The sequence below is a fragment of the Maylandia zebra genome, linkage group LG18 (genome assembly GCF_041146795.1).
Source record: "Maylandia zebra isolate NMK-2024a linkage group LG18, Mzebra_GT3a, whole genome shotgun sequence".
NCBI classification, from domain to species: domain Eukaryota; kingdom Metazoa; phylum Chordata; class Actinopteri; order Cichliformes; family Cichlidae; genus Maylandia; species Maylandia zebra.
This window is the reverse complement of record NC_135184.1, coordinates 35,633,459-35,653,436: the sequence shown is the minus strand read 5'-3', so window position 1 is coordinate 35,653,436 and position 19,978 is coordinate 35,633,459. Positions and strand designations below refer to the sequence as shown.

The following is a 19,978-nucleotide window of genomic DNA, read 5'->3' as shown; positions in this document are numbered from 1 at the left end:
TGAGGACTGGGATTGGGCAGCCCTGCCTTAAACAATTAACATTATATTACAAATCACATATAACAACATCTGCAGTGGCCACCGCAAACTAACCAGATTGTGGATTGAACCAAGAACTTTCTTGCTGTTAGACAAGAGCACTAACCACCACGCCAACAAGCTGTCAATCCAGGATTAACAAAAGTAGGAAAGCTAGGAAAGTCGTCCTTCATGGCCCACCATATCCCAGAATTCCTAGCACGGCCCAGCCAATTCCAGTTTCCAACAATGGTGGCTGGTTTTTAATAACACTCTTATTGCTCTTTCTTTATTTCTTTCTTTCTGGGTCACAAAATGAACTTTTAACATATTTTCGAGCGAGAATGTAGCTGTGTAAACTTCAAATATCTGCACGGTTTATCAAGACATCACATATTTGTAAGAGTGCTCCGATGTTGTCGGAGATGACTGTTACTCGCCAGCTCGATAGCTACTCTGGAGCTCGAGGGTAACTAGAGCCACCAAGAAAAGCAAACTCCTGGTACATCATTTTAAGATGACCACGGTCTTTCGCTACTCAGGTTAAATATATAAATACTCAGGTAATATATAAGTCACTTACATAAACTAAAAATGTTGTTGATTGGCTGTTTCTATGTTTTATTTGTCCCTGAGTAAATTGGTATGGCTGAGATTAGATTAGATTAGATAAAGTCAAACTTTATTAAGTATAGGCATTCTGTGGCTCGTTGGTCTAGGCGTATAATTCTCGCTTATGGTGCAAGAGGTCCTTGCTTCAACTCCCCGACGAGCCCCCTAAACATGACGAGCTTTCAGCTTCATGGAATCCTTTGGCAAGTTACATTGCTTCTGGGGCATTGTGCTATCACCATGGAAACTCTAAAGATCGAGCTGAGTCAAGTTAAGCCAAGCTACACTGTAAAAAAGATCCGTATATTTAACAGTGAAAGACAGTAAAAACACAACAGGAAAAACCTGTTAACTATAAAACAGTTTAAAACTGTTGATTTGATGTGAAATTGCCGTAAATAAAGAAATGTAAAAAAACCGTAATATGTACATCATTTCTCTGAAAAAAATACATAAACCTACTGTAAATCACTCTTGCATAGTTTTTTTAACGGAAGATTCCAATAAAGTTTAGAACAGGCAAACACAATTTTTTTTACATTTATTTATTGAAAAAAATACAGGTTTTAATTGCTGAATGTAAGCATGGTTGTGCTGGTAATGGATACATGCTGTAATATGACTTTGTGATTTTTGCATTAATTTCACATAATAATAATAATGGATTAGATAGCGGTTTTCAAGAAGCCCAAAGCACTTTACATTAAATCCATTCTTGATTCATAGCACATTTAATACAGCATATTCATATAACAGGTACATATGTCCCAAGATCTTTATACTAGAAATGTATTAGGGCAATTTTTGGATGTAGTTTTTGTAAAGAACATGGGATGTAGCTGTTAAATCTACATTCTGTTGAACTCAATAAACCATGAGTTTAAAATGTAAAAGCTAACAACTACTTGAGAGACCTACAGCTAATGATAGACATACTATATTATTGAGTGAATTCATATAATCCCAAAAGTGTTAAAACAATAATCTGTTGTCTGTTCTATTTATTCATAGTTAATTATCATATGAAGAAAAAAGATTTTAAAAGCACCTCCTCCCAAAACTAGGCGTTTTCCCCTGACGTTTAGAGCACCGTTTCACATCAAGGCGCCTGATTTCAAACGGGCCAATCAGCGCACTGCGTCAGGCTCCACCGCAGATAACGTCTGTACAGCTCCACACAAGTTTTGCTTTGGACTACGGCAGCACGCTATCGTCATTTTCGTGGACTTGTTTCTCATTTTTTTTAATTTAACGTCTGCCACAGCTCGTCTTCAGTCACTACGGTAAGAAAATAATCCTACTTGGTTTATTTATCGACAGCATTGTGTTGTAGGCAGTGAAGGCGCAAATGATAAATTTACGTTAGCTTTAGCTTGTTTCTAGCATTAGCGTTAGCTACATCAGGCTGAAAAGAGCCTTGCAAAACCAGCAGTGCGCGTTTTGAGACGTGTTTTGGAGACGGGTGTATTAATGGAAACCGTCTAATTAGTATAGCTATATTTGAATGCTTTGTCTAAATGCGGCCTGGATTTTCCCGCTTTGTTTGACATCCGGCTGAAGCTTTAAGTTAGCTAGCCTCGCAGCTGTGTCATATTGATTATGTATTTTTGCAGCATATGTGGAGAATCGGTTCAGTCCGTGAAAGCTTATGTTTTGCATTGCAGACTGCATCGTAATGAACCCCGGTGTATTTTTAAATGTGTTGAAGTAAGTTGTAAGCAGGTATTTTCTGGATATGCTGCTTTAAAGTCTCACTTCTACCACCACCACACTGGTACCGCAACTGTTTCTCAGAATGCTACCTTAATGGGTTTGAATTGCACTGTCTCACTTTGTGAATGCCAGTGTGAGGGAACCAAAGCTTTGATTGCTCACTTACAGGAACACATAGAAGAGGGACGGCATGTAACTCGTCCAGTGAGAGGATGCCAAAGTGAGTTCTCTGTAAAATCTACATTTACCTCCCATATGTCTAGAAAACACAAACGTTAGGAAAATGTGATTTGTGGTTTAAACAAAGATACTCAGAGTCCATCTACAAGTGCCACCATGCAGAAAGGTGCCAGTGTATCAGATATAGAAGACCCTGGTATGGATGGGTCTAATTTCAGTGACCTGTATCTCAGAAATGTATGTATGTTTTACATTAAACTACAGGGACAGCATCTTCTGCCAGCATCTACCATTCAAACCATTGTTGAAGAAATACAAAATATACATGAATTGGGACAGATGTATACATTGAATAGACTAAGGTCACTTCTAAAAGATATGTCAGTTTCAGATGAAGACATAAAAATCTGTGACACAGTAAAACAATCTGACTTGTTCTCAGCTTGTCACACAGGGCCCATGAGAACTGCTTATTCAAGAGTTCAGTGCTTTAAAGATGTGTTCAAGTATGTTGAACCCAGAAAAGTGTTTTTGGGCAGGGACGAGAACAGGATGGAGAGATTTTCCTATTATGTTCCTCTGCTAAATATTTTGAAGGGCATGCTGGAATCAAGTTTTTGGCAAGGTCTCATATCAGTGAATCCTAATAATGTTTCAAGACCAGATGTTCTCAGGGACTGTTGTGATGGTAACGTGTTTCTGTCAAACAAATTTTTTTCAGGAAAATCCACATTGCCTCAAGCTGGTTCTATACCAGGATGCATTTGAAGTGGTGAACCCATTTGGTTCTGCCAAAAAGAAGCACAAGGTTTTGGCTGTGTACTTCTCTCTACTCAACATCCCACTAACACCCTTCATCATTGTTTGCGGTAAGCTGAAAGAGCAAAATTCAACGTTTTTTTTTTTTCTGTTGTAACTGCCACGTTCTTGTACTCTTGGCTTGTTTAGTTTCATGTTCTGTTGCTTCCTCACTAATACACTGGATAACACAACCATATAAGTTCAACTAGTAACATAACTCATCCTATGATCCATGTAACAAGTATCTCTGTATTTGTATATATGACTGACATTAAAGCTCTTGTTATTAAATTTTTTAATTTGTTGTTGTTGTTGTGTTAATTCTCAGGTTCCTCCTGCTTCGCTGCTGAGACATTCATGTTGAGCATTGACAAGAAGACTGTCAACGACCGCATCACAACCTTCACCTCTGCTATCTGCCTAATGTTTGGCAGTTACTGCTGCTTTAACATACACTACCCTGTAGAACTACGATCAACACTGGAGTTCCTTCAACGGTAAAATTAATTTTATTATGGATTTATTTTTGTGCTTTTCAAACTTGGCCATTTGATATCCCACCTCAGGTTGTTAATTTCCTCAATCTCTCTCGCCCTTTTTTCATGAAGGTGTTTCTTTTCCATAAATCCAGAGAGAGGCACCAAGGTTGAATCCAAGAAGAAAAAAGTGTTCTCAGTCAATCCCAGAGTCCTCACTCTCATCTCAGACATTGCTGACCATGAGTGGATCTAGTCCTACCCCTCTTGTTTGAGACAAAGTGATAAAGGTATACTATGTTACATACTCTATAGATGTTCTGTTTTTGAAACAATTGTTACATTTCTGATTGTGAGTGGGAAGTTTAACAATGTGAAGTTTTACTAGACACAATTTGTAAAAGTACATGGTCTACTTTTGATTCACTGTTTTATATCTGAAAAATGTATCTGGTAAAAATGTGGTAAACCTGTGATTTTGTTTCTTGGATTTTAATTTTCCCAGTTTTAAAGATATTTGTATTCCAATAGTGTAAAAGTATGCTGCATGTACATTAGGGCTGCCACGATTTGTCGACTAGTCACGATTACGTCGACTATCAAAATCGTCGACGACTGATTTAATAGTCGACGCGTCGTTTGAAACTTTGTAAGATCACAAAAGACGCAGGAATAAGTGGCAGGATTTAAGAGTGTAATAACGGACTGAAACAGAAGATGGCAGCATTGCATGTACAAGGATGTCAGCTACTGTTAAACCCCGAAGAAGAAGAAGCAGCTGTGTCCCAGAATTCATAGCGCGGCCCAGCGCAGTTTCCAACAATGGCGGCAGCTAGTTAGTTTTAATATTACTCTTATTATTCTTTCTGGGTCACAAAATAAACGTTTAACATATTTTCAGGCGAGAATGTAGCTGTGTAAACCTCAAATATCTGCTCAGTTTATCAGGACACCACATATTTTCAAAAGCGCTCCGACGTTTTCGGAGACATCTGTTACCCACTAGCTCGTTAGCGAGCCGGGGGCTAGGCTCACTAGCGCCGTGAGAACACCGGACTCTCCACAAATCGTTTTCAAACCCACCGCTGTCTTTCGCTACTCAGGTTAAATATATATGAGTCACTTAGATAACTTAAAATGTTATTGTTTGGCTTTTTTTTTTTTTTTGTATTTTATTTGTTCCTGAGTAAATCAGTTTGGCTGAGATTAAAGTTATAGTTTTTGCACAGCTGAATAAACGTCAAGCAGACAGCTGATTATCAGAAGTGTGAGATGCTCCAGAATATACTCCAGTGTCCTGTTATAGTTTAGATAGCAAGGAGTTTATTAAACTTCACCGAAACAAACTATCATCTTGTCTTTACTTTTAGTGAGCACATACCTTAAACACTTAAAGCTGTAAGCTAATGATAGTTATATAAGAGCAGATCCTGCTGGTGCAATAAGCTGTAGTTTTACGTCTAATGAATGATGATCTGATTAGTCGACTAATCGCAAAAATAATCGGTGACTAGTCGACTATCAAAATAATCGTTTGTGGCAGCCCTAATGTACATTGCTGGCATTTTCAGGTTTACTGCTCAGTTCTGTGTGCAAAATATGTGGGTGTAAACTTGTTCCTGTAGTTTCTTCAATTCAGATTTTCTTTCAATTATAGAAAAAATCTTTAATTCTCTATATTTGTATTTGGGTAATTTGAAAAGTCAAGATTCTACGTGTACTGACATTTATGTAGTGAGAACAGCACCAAAACACTTAAAGGTGTCTGAATTGTCTGCTAAAGGTAATGTGAAGTATAATGTGTGCTCAACTTACAACACTGGTTTTGCACAGTTTGACAGAACTTGTAAGAATTCTGTGATTTCTCACTGTTACTGTCATGGAGATAACTAGTAACTATTTGTGATTTGTTGAGTACAAATGTAAATGTTTGATGTTCAAAACATCAAAGATGTTAAATAAAATACTTTTTTGGAAATTTAAGGTGGACATTTTTGTGTTACATTTAGTAATTTGAATAAAATCATGGTTTGTGTATTAAGCTTACAGAGTAGAACACTTAAGAACACTCTAGTCTAAAAACGGTTACAGAATAAAATTGTATTTTTTTTATTTTTTGATAGTTAATTTTACAGGGAAAAAATGTTGTGTTTTCTGGCACAAACTTTATTTTATGTTATTTTCATGTTAATTCTAGGGAAAAACATTATTTTTTTCTTCAAGTTAAAACATTTTCTTCTACGGTAAAATATTGACCCTAGCACTGTTTTTAACCGTAAAATCAACAATAACAATACCTTGTTACCGTTAAAGAAGAAAATGTTTCACCCGTAATTTTACAGTAGATTTCTGGCAACCACAGGTGCCAGCGTTTTACCGTAAAATCTACAGGGTTTTTTTTACAGTGTAGGTGGGTGCTAGTGGAAAAGGGCTATTGGAGAGCACAAAGTCTTATCGAAATTGAGGTAAAGACATTACGCTACATATGTGAAGGTCTCATAATGGTTTCACCTGAAACCTCTGCTGATATTTACCCACGCCTTTTTTCCACCCTTGGCTCATGTGATGTGTTTCATAGTTGGTCAACGACCCTGGTAAAGACAACCCGCTCTGGGTTTTAAATAGCTGGGACTCTCCAACGTTTAGTTTTAGATCTAACGAAGGTTCTCAGAGGAGAGGTGAAAGGTCTTCAAGGCACTTAGAGAATTCCAGCTGCTTTCTTTCAAAGCTCATCAGACTACCATGACGTGGATGACTGGGAACCCTTTTTTCTCATTCACTGTGTGCAGTCCCTCTGGAGTCATCCCTGTTGGAGCTTGTCAGTAGCAAAGTCCTGAAGGTACAAAAATGAATACTGAAGAGAGCTTAAAAACATTCCTGCTTGAATTTGAAGGCCGATTTAAGTCTATCCTTTCAGAGTTGCAGACTTAAACGCAGGCTTCCTGTGGCTCGTTGGTCTAGGCGTATGATTCTCGCTTTGGGTGCGAGAGGTCCCGGGTTCAAATCCCGGACGAGCCCCCTTAAACTCACATGCTCTAAGCTTCATGGAATTCTTTGCTAAGACACATTCCTTCTGGGGCATTGTAAATGTGTTGTGTTCCAAACGACTCAATGTGATGTGTGACACCAATTTGTCTTTCTAAAATAACTTTTTTGATTTTGTGAAGGAGTCACTCTCATGACTCATTGAGTGATGCCATTGACTGCACAGTCCCTGCCACGCAATCTGTATATGTCACATTTTGAGATTGCCTTGGAAACCTTACTGGGCAGGTACTAAAATATACCTGTTACCAGGTACTATCACCTAATGGAAACTTTAAAGATCGAGCTGAGTCAAGTTAAGCCAAGCTAGGTAGGTGCAAGTGGAAAACGGCTATTAGAGATCACAAAGTCTGATCGAAATTGAGGCCATTCAATTTCGGTGTAAAGACGTTAAACTCCATATGTGAAGGTCTCATAATGGTTTCACCTGAAACCTCTGCTGATAATTACCCACGCCTTTTTTCCACCCCTTGGCTCATGTGATGTGTTTCATAGTTGGTCAACGACCCTGGTAAAGACAACCCGCTCTGGGTTTTAAATACCTGGGACTCTCCAACGTTTAGTTTTAGATCTAACGAAGGTTCTCAGAGGAGAGGTGAAAGGTCTTCAAGGCACTTAGAGAATTCCAGCTGCTTTCTTTCAAAGCTCATCAGACTACCATGACGTGGATGACTGGGAACCCTTTTTTCTCATTTACTGTGTGCAGTCCCTCTGGAGTCATCCCTGTTGGAGCTTGTCAGTAGCAAAGTCCTGAAAGTACAAAAAGGAATACTGAAGAGAGCTTAACACCATTCCTGCTTGAATTTGAAGGCCGATTTAAGTCTATCCTTTCAGAGTTGAAGAGTTAAAGACATGCTACCTGTGGATCGTTGGTCTAGGCGTATGATTCTCGCTTTGGGTGCGAGAGGTCCTGGGTTCAAATCCCGGACGAGCCCCCTTAAAATCACAGGCTCTAAGCTTCATGGAATTCTTTGGTAAGACACATTCCTTCTGGGTCATTTTAAATGTGTTGGGTGCCAAACCTTTCAATGTGATGTGTGACACCAATTTGTCTTTCTAAAATAACGTTTTCGATTTTGTGAATGAGTCACTCTCATGACTCATTGAGTGATGCCATTGACTGCACAGTCCCTGCCACGCAATCTGTATATGTCACATTTTGAGATTGCCTTGGAAACCTTACTGGGCAGGTACTAAAAAAATACCTGTAACCAGGTACTATCACCTAATGGAAACTCTAAAGATCGAGCTGAGTCAAGTTAAGCCAAGCTAGGTAGGTGCAAGTGGAAAAGGGCTATTAGAGATCACAAAGTCTGATCGAAATTGAGGCCATTCAATTTCGGTGTAAAGACGTTAAACTACATATGTGAAGGTCTCATAATGGTTTCACCTGAAACCTCTGCTGATAATTACCCACGCCTTTTTTCCACCCTTGGGTCATGTGATGTGTTTCATAGTTGGTCAACGACCCTGGTAAAGACAACCCGCTCTGGGTTTTAAATACCTGGGACTCTCCAACGTTTAGTTTTAGATCTAACGAAGGTTCTCAGAGGAGAGGTGAAAGGTCTTCAAGGCACTTAGAGAATTCCAGCTGCTTTCTTTCAAAGCTCATCAGACTACCATGACGTGGATGACTGGGAACCCTTTTTTCTCATTCACTGTGTGCAGTCCCTCTGGAGTCATCCCTGTTGGAGCTTGTCAGTAGCAAAGGCCTGAAGGTACAAAAATGAATACTGAAGAGAGCTTAACACCATTCCTGCTTGAATTTGAAGGCCAATATAAGTCTATCCTTTCAGAGTTGCAGACTTGAACGCAGGCCTCCTGTGGCTCGTTGGTCTAGGCGTATGATTCTTGCTTAGGGTGCGAGAGGTCCCGGGTTCAAATCCCGGACGAGCCCCCTTAAACTCACAAGCTCTTAGCTTCATGGAATTCTTTGCTAAGACACATTCCTTCTGGGGCATTGTAAATGTGTTGTGTGCCAAACCATTCAATGTGATGTGTGACAACAATTTGTCTTTCTAAAATAACGTTTTTGATTTTGTGAAAGAGTCACTCTCATGACTCATTGAGTGATGCCATTGACTGCACAGTCCCTGCCACGCAATCTGTATATGTCACATTTTGAGATTGCCTTGGAAACCTTACTGGGCAGGTACTAAAAAAAGTACCTGTAACCAGGTACTATCACCTAATGGAAACTTTAAAGATCGAGCTGAGTCAAGTTAAGCCAAGCTAGGTAGGTGCAAGTGGAAAAGGGCTATTAGAGATCACAAAGTCTGATCGAAATTGAGGCCATTCAATTTCGGTGTAAAGACGTTAAACTACATATGTGAAGGTCTCATAATGGTTTCACCTGAAACCTCTGCTGATAATTACCCACGCCTTTTTTCCACCCTTGGCTCATGTGATGTGTTTCATAGTTGGTCAACGACCCTGGTAAAGACAACCCGCTCTGGGTTTTAAATACCTGGGACTCTCCAACGTTTAGTTTTAGATCTAACGAAGGTTCTCAGAGGAGAGGTGAAAGGTCTTCAAGGCACTTAGAGAATTCCAGCTGCTTTCTTTCAAAGCTCATCAGACTACCATGACGTGGATGACTGGGAACCCTTTTTTCTCATTCACTGTGTGCAGTCCCTCTGGAGTCATCCCTGTTGGAGCTTGTCAGTAGCAAAGGCCTGAAGGTACAAAAATGAATACTGAAGAGAGCTTAACACCATTCCTGCTTGAATTTGAAGGCCAATATAAGTCTATCCTTTCAGAGTTGCAGACTTGAACGCAGGCCTCCTGTGGCTCGTTGGTCTAGGCGTATGATTCTTGCTTAGGGTGCGAGAGGTCCCGGGTTCAAATCCCGGACGAGCCCCCTTAAACTCACAAGCTCTTAGCTTCATGGAATTCTTTGCTAAGACACATTCCTTCTGGGGCATTGTAAATGTGTTGTGTGCCAAACCATTCAATGTGATGTGTGACAACAATTTGTCTTTCTAAAATAACGTTTTTGATTTTGTGAAAGAGTCACTCTCATGACTCATTGAGTGATGCCATTGACTGCACAGTCCCTGCCACGCAATCTGTATATGTCACATTTTGAGATTGCCTTGGAAACCTTACTGGGCAGGTACTAAAAAAAGTACCTGTAACCAGGTACTATCACCTAATGGAAACTTTAAAGATCGAGCTGAGTCAAGTTAAGCCAAGCTAGGTAGGTGCAAGTGGAAAAGGGCTATTAGAGATCACAAAGTCTGATCGAAATTGAGGCCATTCAATTTCGGTGTAAAGACGTTAAACTACATATGTGAAGGTCTCATAATGGTTTCACCTGAAACCTCTGCTGATAATTACCCACGCCTTTTTTCCACCCTTGGGTCATGTGATGTGTTTCATAGTTGGTCAACGACCCTGGTAAAGACAACCCGCTCTGGGTTTTAAATACCTGGGACTCTCCAACGTTTAGTTTTAGATCTAACGAAGGTTCTCAGAGGAGAGGTGAAAGGTCTTCAAGGCACTTAGAGAATTCCAGCTGCTTTCTTTCAAAGCTCATCAGACTACCATGACGTGGATGACTGGGAACCCTTTTTTCTCATTCACTGTGTGCAGTCCCTCTGGAGTCATCCCTGTTGGAGCTTGTCAGTAGCAAAGGCCTGAAGGTACAAAAATGAATACTGAAGAGAGCTTAACACCATTCCTGCTTGAATTTGAAGGCCAATATAAGTCTATCCTTTCAGAGTTGCAGACTTGAACGCAGGCCTCCTGTGGCTCGTTGGTCTAGGCGTATGATTCTTGCTTAGGGTGCGAGAGGTCCCGGGTTCAAATCCCGGACGAGCCCCCTTAAACTCACAAGCTCTTAGCTTCATGGAATTCTTTGCTAAGACACATTCCTTCTGGGGCATTGTAAATGTGTTGTGTGCCAAACCATTCAATGTGATGTGTGACAACAATTTGTCTTTCTAAAATAACGTTTTTGATTTTGTGAAAGAGTCACTCTCATGACTCATTGAGTGATGCCATTGATTGCACAGTCCCTGCCACGCAATCTGTATATGTCACATTTTGAGATTGCCTTGGAAACCTTACTGGGCAGGTACTAAAATATACCTGTTACCAGGTACTATCACCTAATGGAAACTTTAAAGATCGGGCTGAGTCAAGTTAAGCCAAGCTAGGTAGGTGCAAGTGGAAAAGGGCTATTAGAGATCACAAAGTCTGATCGAAATTGAGGCCATTCAATTTCGGTGTAAAGACGTTAAACTACATATGTGAAGGTCTCATAATGGTTTCACCTGAAACCTCTGCTGATAATCACCCACGCCTTTTTTCCACCCCTTGGCTCATGTGATGTGTTTCATAGTTGGTCAACGACCCTGGTAAAGACAACCCCCTCTGGGGTTTAAATACCTGGGACTCTCCAACGTTTAGTTTTAGATCTAACGAAGGTTCTCAGAGGAGAGGTGAAAGGTCTTCAAGGCACTTAGAGAATTCCAGCTGCTTTCTTTCAAAGCTCATCAGACTACCATGACGTGGATGACTGGGAACCCTTTTTTCTCATTCACTGTGTGCAGTCCCTCTGGAGTCATCCCTGTTGGAGCTTGTCAGTAGCAAAGGCCTGAAGGTACAAAAATGAATACTGAAGAGAGCTTAACACCAATCCTGCTTGAATTTGAAGGCCGATATAAGTCTATCCTTTCAGAGTTGCAGACTTGAACGTAGGCCTCCTGTGGCTCGTTGGTCTAGGCGTATGATTCTTGCTTAGGGTGCGAGAGGTCCCGGGTTCAAATCCCGGACGAGCCCCCTTAAACTCACAAGCTCTTAGCTTCATGGAATTCTTTGCTAAGACACATTCCTTCTGGGGCATTGTAAATGTGTTGTGTGCCAAACCATTCAATGTGATCTGTGACACCAATTTGTCTTTCTAAAATAACGTTTTTGATTTTGTGAAAGAGTCACTCTCATGACTCATTGAGTGATGCCATTGACTGCACAGTCCCTGCCACGCAATCTGTATATGTCACATTTTGAGATTGCCTTGGAAACCTTACTGGGCAGGTACTAAAAAAATACCTATAACCAGGTACTATCACCTAATGGAAACTTTAAAGATCGAGCTGAGTCAAGTTAAGCCAAGCTAGGTAGGTGCAAGTGGAAAAGGGCTATTAGAGATCACAAAGTCTGATCGAAATTGAGGCCATTCAATTTCAGTGTAAAGACGTTAAACTACATATGTGAAGGTCTCATAATGGTTTCACCTGAAACCTCTGCTGATAATCACCCACGCCTTTTTTCCACCCCTTGGCTCATGTGATGTGTTTCATAGTTGGTCAACGACCCTGGTAAAGACAACCCCCTCTGGGGTTTAAATACCTGGGACTCTCCAACGTTTAGTTTTAGATCTAACGAAGGTTCTCAGAGGAGAGGTGAAAGGTCTTCAAGGCACTTAGAGAATTCCAGCTGCTTTCTTTCAAAGCTCATCAGACTACCATGACGTGGATGACTGGGAACCCTTTTTTCTCATTCACTGTGTGCAGTCCCTCTGGAGTCATCCCTGTTGGAGCTTGTCAGTAGCAAAGGCCTGAAGGTACAAAAATGAATACTGAAGAGAGCTTAACACCAATCCTGCTTGAATTTGAAGGCCAATATAAGTCTATCCTTTCAGAGTTGCAGACTTGAACGCAGGCCTCCTGTGGCTCGTTGGTCTAGGCGTATGATTCTTGCTTAGGGTGCGAGCCCCCTTAAACTCACAAGCTCTTAGCTTCATGGAATTCTTTGCTAAGACACATTCCTTCTGGGGCATTGTAAATGTGTTGTGTGCCAAACCATTCAATGTGATGTGTGACAACAATTTGTCTTTCTAAAATGACGTTTTTGATTTTGTGAAAGAGTCACTCTCATGACTCATTGAGTGATGCCATTGACTGCACAGTCCCTGCCACGCAATCTGTATATGTCACATTTTGAGATTGCCTTGGAAACCTTATTGGGCAGGTACTAAAATATACCTGTTACCAGGTACTATCACCTAATGGAAACTTTAAAGATCGGGCTGAGTCAAGTTAAGCCAAGCTAGGTAGGTGCAAGTGGAAAAGGGCTATTAGAGATCACAAAGTCTGATCGAAATTGAGGCCATTCAATTTCGGTGTAAAGACGTTAAACTACATATGTGAAGGTCTCATAATGGTTTCACCTGAAACCTCTGCTGATAATCACCCACGCCTTTTTTCCACCCCTTGGCTCATGTGATGTGTTTCATAGTTGGTCAACGACCCTGGTAAAGACAACCCCCTCTGGGGTTTAAATACCTGGGACTCTCCAACGTTTAGTTTTAGATCTAACGAAGGTTCTCAGAGGAGAGGTGAAAGGTCTTCAAGGCACTTAGAGAATTCCAGCTGCTTTCTTTCAAAGCTCATCAGACTACCATGACGTGGATGACTGGGAACCCTTTTTTCTCATTCACTGTGTGCAGTCCCTCTGGAGTCATCCCTGTTGGAGCTTGTCAGTAGCAAAGGCCTGAAGGTACAAAAATGAATACTGAAGAGAGCTTAACACCAATCCTGCTTGAATTTGAAGGCCGATATAAGTCTATCCTTTCAGAGTTGCAGACTTGAACGTAGGCCTCCTGTGGCTCGTTGGTCTAGGCGTATGATTCTTGCTTAGGGTGCGAGAGGTCCTGGGTTCAAATCCCGGACGAGCCCCCTTAAACTCACAAGCTCTTAGCTTCATGGAATTCTTTGCTAAGACACATTCCTTCTGGGGCATTGTAAATGTGTTGTGTGCCAAACCATTCAATGTGATCTGTGACACCAATTTGTCTTTCTAAAATAACGTTTTTGATTTTGTGAAAGAGTCACTCTCATGACTCATTGAGTGATGCCATTGACTGCACAGTCCCTGCCACGCAATCTGTATATGTCACATTTTGAGATTGCCTTGGAAACCTTACTGGGCAGGTACTAAAAAAATACCTATAACCAGGTACTATCACCTAATGGAAACTTTAAAGATCGAGCTGAGTCAAGTTAAGCCAAGCTAGGTAGGTGCAAGTGGAAAAGGGCTATTAGAGATCACAAAGTCTGATCGAAATTGAGGCCATTCAATTTCAGTGTAAAGACGTTAAACTACATATGTGAAGGTCTCATAATGGTTTCACCTGAAACCTCTGCTGATAATCACCCACGCCTTTTTTCCACCCCTTGGCTCATGTGATGTGTTTCATAGTTGGTCAACGACCCTGGTAAAGACAACCCCCTCTGGGGTTTAAATACCTGGGACTCTCCAACGTTTAGTTTTAGATCTAACGAAGGTTCTCAGAGGAGAGGTGAAAGGTCTTCAAGGCACTTAGAGAATTCCAGCTGCTTTCTTTCAAAGCTCATCAGACTACCATGACGTGGATGACTGGGAACCCTTTTTTCTCATTCACTGTGTGCAGTCCCTCTGGAGTCATCCCTGTTGGAGCTTGTCAGTAGCAAAGGCCTGAAGGTACAAAAATGAATACTGAAGAGAGCTTAACACCAATCCTGCTTGAATTTGAAGGCCAATATAAGTCTATCCTTTCAGAGTTGCAGACTTGAACGCAGGCCTCCTGTGGCTCGTTGGTCTAGGCGTATGATTCTTGCTTAGGGTGCGAGCCCCCTTAAACTCACAAGCTCTTAGCTTCATGGAATTCTTTGCTAAGACACATTCCTTCTGGGGCATTGTAAATGTGTTGTGTGCCAAACCATTCAATGTGATGTGTGACAACAATTTGTCTTTCTAAAATGACGTTTTTGATTTTGTGAAAGAGTCACTCTCATGACTCATTGAGTGATGCCATTGACTGCACAGTCCCTGCCACGCAATCTGTATATGTCACATTTTGAGATTGCCTTGGAAACCTTATTGGGCAGGTACTAAAATATACCTGTTACCAGGTACTATCACCTAATGGAAACTTTAAAGATCGGGCTGAGTCAAGTTAAGCCAAGCTAGGTAGGTGCAAGTGGAAAAGGGCTATTAGAGATCACAAAGTCTGATCGAAATTGAGGCCATTCAATTTCGGTGTAAAGACGTTAAACTACATATGTGAAGGTCTCATAATGGTTTCACCTGAAACCTCTGCTGATAATCACCCACGCCTTTTTTCCACCCCTTGGCTCATGTGATGTGTTTCATAGTTGGTCAACGACCCTGGTAAAGACAACCCCCTCTGGGGTTTAAATACCTGGGACTCTCCAACGTTTAGTTTTAGATCTAACGAAGGTTCTCAGAGGAGAGGTGAAAGGTCTTCAAGGCACTTAGAGAATTCCAGCTGCTTTCTTTCAAAGCTCATCAGACTACCATGACGTGGATGACTGGGAACCCTTTTTTCTCATTCACTGTGTGCAGTCCCTCTGGAGTCATCCCTGTTGGAGCTTGTCAGTAGCAAAGGCCTGAAGGTACAAAAATGAATACTGAAGAGAGCTTAACACCAATCCTGCTTGAATTTGAAGGCCGATATAAGTCTATCCTTTCAGAGTTGCAGACTTGAACGTAGGCCTCCTGTGGCTCGTTGGTCTAGGCGTATGATTCTTGCTTAGGGTGCGAGAGGTCCCGGGTTCAAATCCCGGACGAGCCCCCTTAAACTCACAAGCTCTTAGCTTCATGGAATTCTTTGCTAAGACACATTCCTTCTGGGGCATTGTAAATGTGTTGTGTGCCAAACCATTCAATGTGATCTGTGACACCAATTTGTCTTTCTAAAATAACGTTTTTGATTTTGTGAAAGAGTCACTCTCATGACTCATTGAGTGATGCCATTGATTGCACAGTCCCTGCCACGCAATCTGTATATGTCACATTTTGAGATTGCCTTGGAAACCTTACTGGGCAGGTACTAAAAAAATACCTATAACCAGGTACTATCACCTAATGGAAACTTTAAAGATCGAGCTGAGTCAAGTTAAGCCAAGCTAGGTAGGTGCTAGTGGAAAAGGGCTATTAGAGATCACAAAGTCTGATCGAAATTGAGGCCATTCAATTTCGGTGTAAAGACGTTAAACTACATATGTGAAGGTCTCATAATGGTTTCACCTGAAACCCCTGCTGATAATCACCCACGCCTTTTTTCCACCCCTTGGCTCATGTGATGTGTTTCATAGTTGGTCAACGACCCTGGTAAAGACAACCCCCTCTGGGGTTTAAATAGCTGGGACTCTCCAACGTTTAGTTTTAGATCTAACGAAGGTTCTCAGAGGAGAGGTGAAAGGTCTTCAAGGCACTTAGAGAATTCCAGCTGCTTTCTTTCAAAGCTCATCAGACTACCATGACGTGGATGACTGGGAACCCTTTTTTCTCATTCACTGTGTGCAGTCCCTCTGGAGTCATCCCTGTTGGAGCTTGTCAGTAGCAAAGGCCTGAAGGTACAAAAATGAATACTGAAGAGAGCTTAAAACCATTCCTGCTTGAATTTGAAGGCCGATTTAAGTCTATCCTTTCAGAGTTGCAGACTTAAACGCAGGCTTCCTGTGGCTCGTTGGTCTAGGCGTATGATTCTTGCTTTGGGTGCGAGAGGTCCCGGGTTCAAATCCCGGACGAGCCCCCTTAAAATCACAAGCTCTAAGCTTCATGGAATTCTTTGGTAAGACACATTCCTTCTGGGCCATTGTAAATGTGTTGGGTGCCAAACCTTTCAATCAATCTTTATTTATAAAGCACTTTTCATACAGAAAAAATGTAGCACAAAGTGCTTTACATAGTTAAAAGCAGCCCACCCCACCCTCCAACTCACTCCCCACACTCTCAATACACATATATCCCCCCACACACACACACATACACACACGCGCACACTTAAAGAGTAAAAATTGGGCTGGGCTCGCATGAGCCAAGTGAGGAAACATTATAACAGAGAGCCGTCTGCACCGGGAGCCGGTCACAGACCGCAGCCTCCGGGCTGGGCACACAGCGGGAGGGAGGCAAAGGAGCCCCCCAACCAGGCTGAGAGGACCCCAGAGACCCAGCAGCCACGGTCAATAACAGCCCCGGTGCAGAGAGCGCCCTCCGAGGAAACACTGGAGATATGATGCAATACGATGTATACAGGGTAAAATGATAAAATAAATAAGAACAGGATACAATATAAATATAAATAGAGTAAGAAGATTAAAAAATGAATAAGAATAAAATCAAAAAATATTAGGTAAATCCTAAATTAATAATAGAATAACAGGATAGAATAAATAAGCATAAAATAAATAAACGCTAAGTAAAAGCTAAATTAAAAAGGTAGGTCTTGAGCCTGTTCTTAAAAACATGTACATTCTCTGCGGCCCTGAGCTCCTCCGGCAGGCTGTTCCACAGACGAGGACCATACCACTGAAAAGCTGCCTCTCCGTGAGTATGTGTCCTGACTTTAGGGACAATCAAAAGGCCAGTACCAGAGGACCTCAGGGTCCGCGAGGGTTCGTATGGTAAAAGCAGATCTGAGAGATAAGAAGGCCCAAGACCATTAAGACATTTAAAAACCAGTAAAAGAACTTTAAAATCGATCCTGAAACACACGGGGAGCCAGTGCAGCGATTCTAAAACCGGTGTAATGTGGGCCCGCCCTCTGGTCTTCGTCAGCACACGAGCTGCCGAGTTTTGCAAGAGTTGTAAAGGTGAAATATTCTTCTTAGGAAGACCAGAGAGCAGGGCATTACAGTAATCAATGCGACTGGTAATAAAAGCATGCATCAGCATCTCCGTGTTGGCCCGAGAGAGAATAGGGCGGACTCTGGCTATATTTTTTAGATGATAAAATCCAATTTTGGTTACATGTTTAACATGTGGGATAAAACCAAGCTCAGAGTCAAAAATAACACCCAGGTTTTTCACTTGTAGCGAAGGACATAGTGAAAATGCCTGTAATTTAGACAAGAGTTTCTCTCTCTGAGCCTCAGGACCAACAATTAAAACTTCAGTTTTGTCCTGGTTAAGCTGTAAAAAGTTTTCTGCCATCCAAGATCTTATATCCAAGACACAGTTAAAAAGGGCATCCATTGGTCTGGTGTCATCAGGAGACACGGAGATGTACAGCTGCGTGTCATCAGCGTAACTGTGGACGTTCACTCCATGCCTCCTGATGACACTGCCGAGAGGGAGCATATACAAATTAAAAAGTACAGGGCCTAGAACCGACCCTTGAGGCACACCACATGTCATTTTATGGATCTTAGAGGAGCATGTATCCATACTCACCATAAAAGATCTGTCAGAGAGATAGGAAGTGAACCAGTTGTGTACAGCACCAGAGAGGCCCACCATGTGTTTCAGTCTGTTTAAAAGAATAGCGTGGTCTACTGTATCAAAGGCTGCGCTTAGATCCAGTAGCACCAGGACTGAGAGCTTTTGGGCGTCCCAGTTACATCTAAGATCATTTAAAACCTTTAGGAGAGCCGTCTCTGTGCTGTGGTTCACCCTAAATCCAGACTGGAGTATCTCCAGGATCTGTCTATCATTGAGAAAATCAGTAATCTGAGTAAAAACAAGTTTTTCTAAGACTTTACTTAAAAATGGTAAGTTGGATACAGGTCTGTAGTTATTAAAATCATTACAATCCAAATTGCTCTTCTTCAGAAGGGGCCTCACCACCGCCATTTTAAAGGCAGCAGGGAAGACACCCAACTGAAGAGAGCAATTCATCATGCATAAAAGCTCAGCCTCAAAAAATCCATAAAGTGTTTTAAAGAGTGAAGAAGGAATTGGATCTAAAAGACATGTGGTGGGTCTCACTGTGGAGAAAACCTTCTGAAAGTTCTCAGCATTAACCAGGACAAAGCTGTCCAGTGTCTCCTCAGGTACAATCGAGCCCTCAGATGTGTTTACAATCATATCGCGATTAGATAAAATATCAGATCTGATGGCGCTGATCTTTCCCCTGAAGTGGTCTGCAAACTGCTCACAGAGCGAGTCTGTGGGGGTTCTTTGGGAGCTTTTAAAATCAGGGTTAAATAAATGATCTATGGTGGAAAAGAGGACCTTGGGATTATTTTTGTTAATACTGATTATTTTGGCGAAGTATGAATTTCTTGACTTCCTTAATGTATTATTGTACATTTTAAGTTGCTCGGAAAATATTTGATGGTTGATATTATTTTTATTTTTCCTCCATCTCCTTTCTGCTGCCCTGCAATTTCTTTTGAGAGGACACACTCTGGACCTGGTCATCACCCATGGGCTGTCCACCAGCGTGTGTCCTCTGTTGTGAGTCGGCTGCGTGACGTGCTGGGTAAAATCCAAACAGTGAAGAATGTTTAAGAATTCTTTTGTTGCAGGGTCAGAAGGATTATCTATGTGCAGGTTAAAATCACCGGTTAAAATGATCATATTATATTTTGAATGTATGTTTGTTAAAAATTCTGAGAATACCTTGATAAAAGCAGCGCTGTCTTTAGGTGGTCTATAAATTGTGACAGATAAAACTGGAGGGCTGCTGAAAACAATAGCATGGAATTCAAAAGTGGTAAAATGATCAAATAAAATTTGTTTGGTGGTGAGTGTGTTGTTGGCTAAAGATGCAGTCCCACCACCTCTCTTACCACTTCTAATAGAAAAAGAGAAATTAAAATTTGGTGGGGAGGCCTCAGTGAGAACAACTGGTGCATCCGAGCCCAGCCATGTTTCAGTTAAAAATAAACAGTCAAGTTTATTATCTAAAATTAAATCATTAATAATAAAAGACTTGTTCGACAGAGAGCGTACATTTAAAAGTGCCATACTGATTGAGACTGGTGGATTATTGACAATAGAGTTGAATGGATGTTGATATTTTTGAAGAGGCCGGAGGTTATTAATGTTTTTGGAGTTGCTGGATTTATGATAATTCTGTTGCTCTCTGTTTGTGATTATGACGGGTATTGTGTTGACTGTGGGAGAGAAAGGTCCTAGTCCAGAGTTTTGTGTATTACTGTTAAAAGTGGAACAAATATAGGAGCTGGGACCAGGGGAACATCAGTCAGTGGCAGACAGTGGCGATGTGCGGGAGTGCTGTACGCCAAATGCCAAATTGGCGGACAGCAAACGGCGTCCCCAGGCGTTGAGGTGGAGCCCGTCTGCCCCAAAAAGATGCCTCCTCTCCCAGAAGGCATCAAAGTTGTTAATAAAACCCACGCCGTGGGAGACACAGGCAGAGGAAAGCCAGGTGTTAA

At 41.5% G+C, this 19,978-nt stretch overlaps 1 long non-coding RNA gene and 7 other non-coding genes across 8 annotated transcripts; all 8 read left to right on the top strand.

Annotated features, from left to right (window-relative positions):
• Positions 1-1,606: 1,606 nt before the first annotated feature.
• On the top strand, positions 1,607-5,777 carry LOC105941251 (uncharacterized). Its single transcript, XR_001342196.4, has 5 exons — positions 1,607-1,913; positions 2,512-2,563; positions 3,245-3,392; positions 3,653-3,821; positions 3,933-5,777. It is a non-coding gene; the product is annotated as an uncharacterized LOC105941251 (long non-coding RNA).
• Positions 5,778-6,746: 969 nt separating this feature from the next.
• On the top strand, positions 6,747-6,818 carry trnap-ugg (transfer RNA proline (anticodon UGG)). Its single transcript has one exon. It is a non-coding gene; the product is annotated as a tRNA-Pro (tRNA).
• A 1,852-nt stretch (positions 6,819-8,670) lies between these two features.
• On the top strand, positions 8,671-8,742 carry trnap-agg (transfer RNA proline (anticodon AGG)). The gene has a single exon. It is a non-coding gene; the product is annotated as a tRNA-Pro (tRNA).
• Positions 8,743-9,633: 891 nt separating this feature from the next.
• Positions 9,634-9,705, top strand: trnap-agg (transfer RNA proline (anticodon AGG)). Its single transcript has one exon. It is a non-coding gene; the product is annotated as a tRNA-Pro (tRNA).
• An 891-nt stretch (positions 9,706-10,596) lies between these two features.
• On the top strand, positions 10,597-10,668 carry trnap-agg (transfer RNA proline (anticodon AGG)). The gene has a single exon. It is a non-coding gene; the product is annotated as a tRNA-Pro (tRNA).
• An 890-nt stretch (positions 10,669-11,558) lies between these two features.
• Positions 11,559-11,630, top strand: trnap-agg (transfer RNA proline (anticodon AGG)). The gene has a single exon. It is a non-coding gene; the product is annotated as a tRNA-Pro (tRNA).
• Positions 11,631-15,354: 3,724 nt separating this feature from the next.
• On the top strand, positions 15,355-15,426 carry trnap-agg (transfer RNA proline (anticodon AGG)). Its single transcript has one exon. It is a non-coding gene; the product is annotated as a tRNA-Pro (tRNA).
• An 891-nt stretch (positions 15,427-16,317) lies between these two features.
• trnap-ugg (transfer RNA proline (anticodon UGG)) lies at positions 16,318-16,389 on the top strand. The gene has a single exon. It is a non-coding gene; the product is annotated as a tRNA-Pro (tRNA).
• Positions 16,390-19,978: the final 3,589 nt, after the last annotated feature.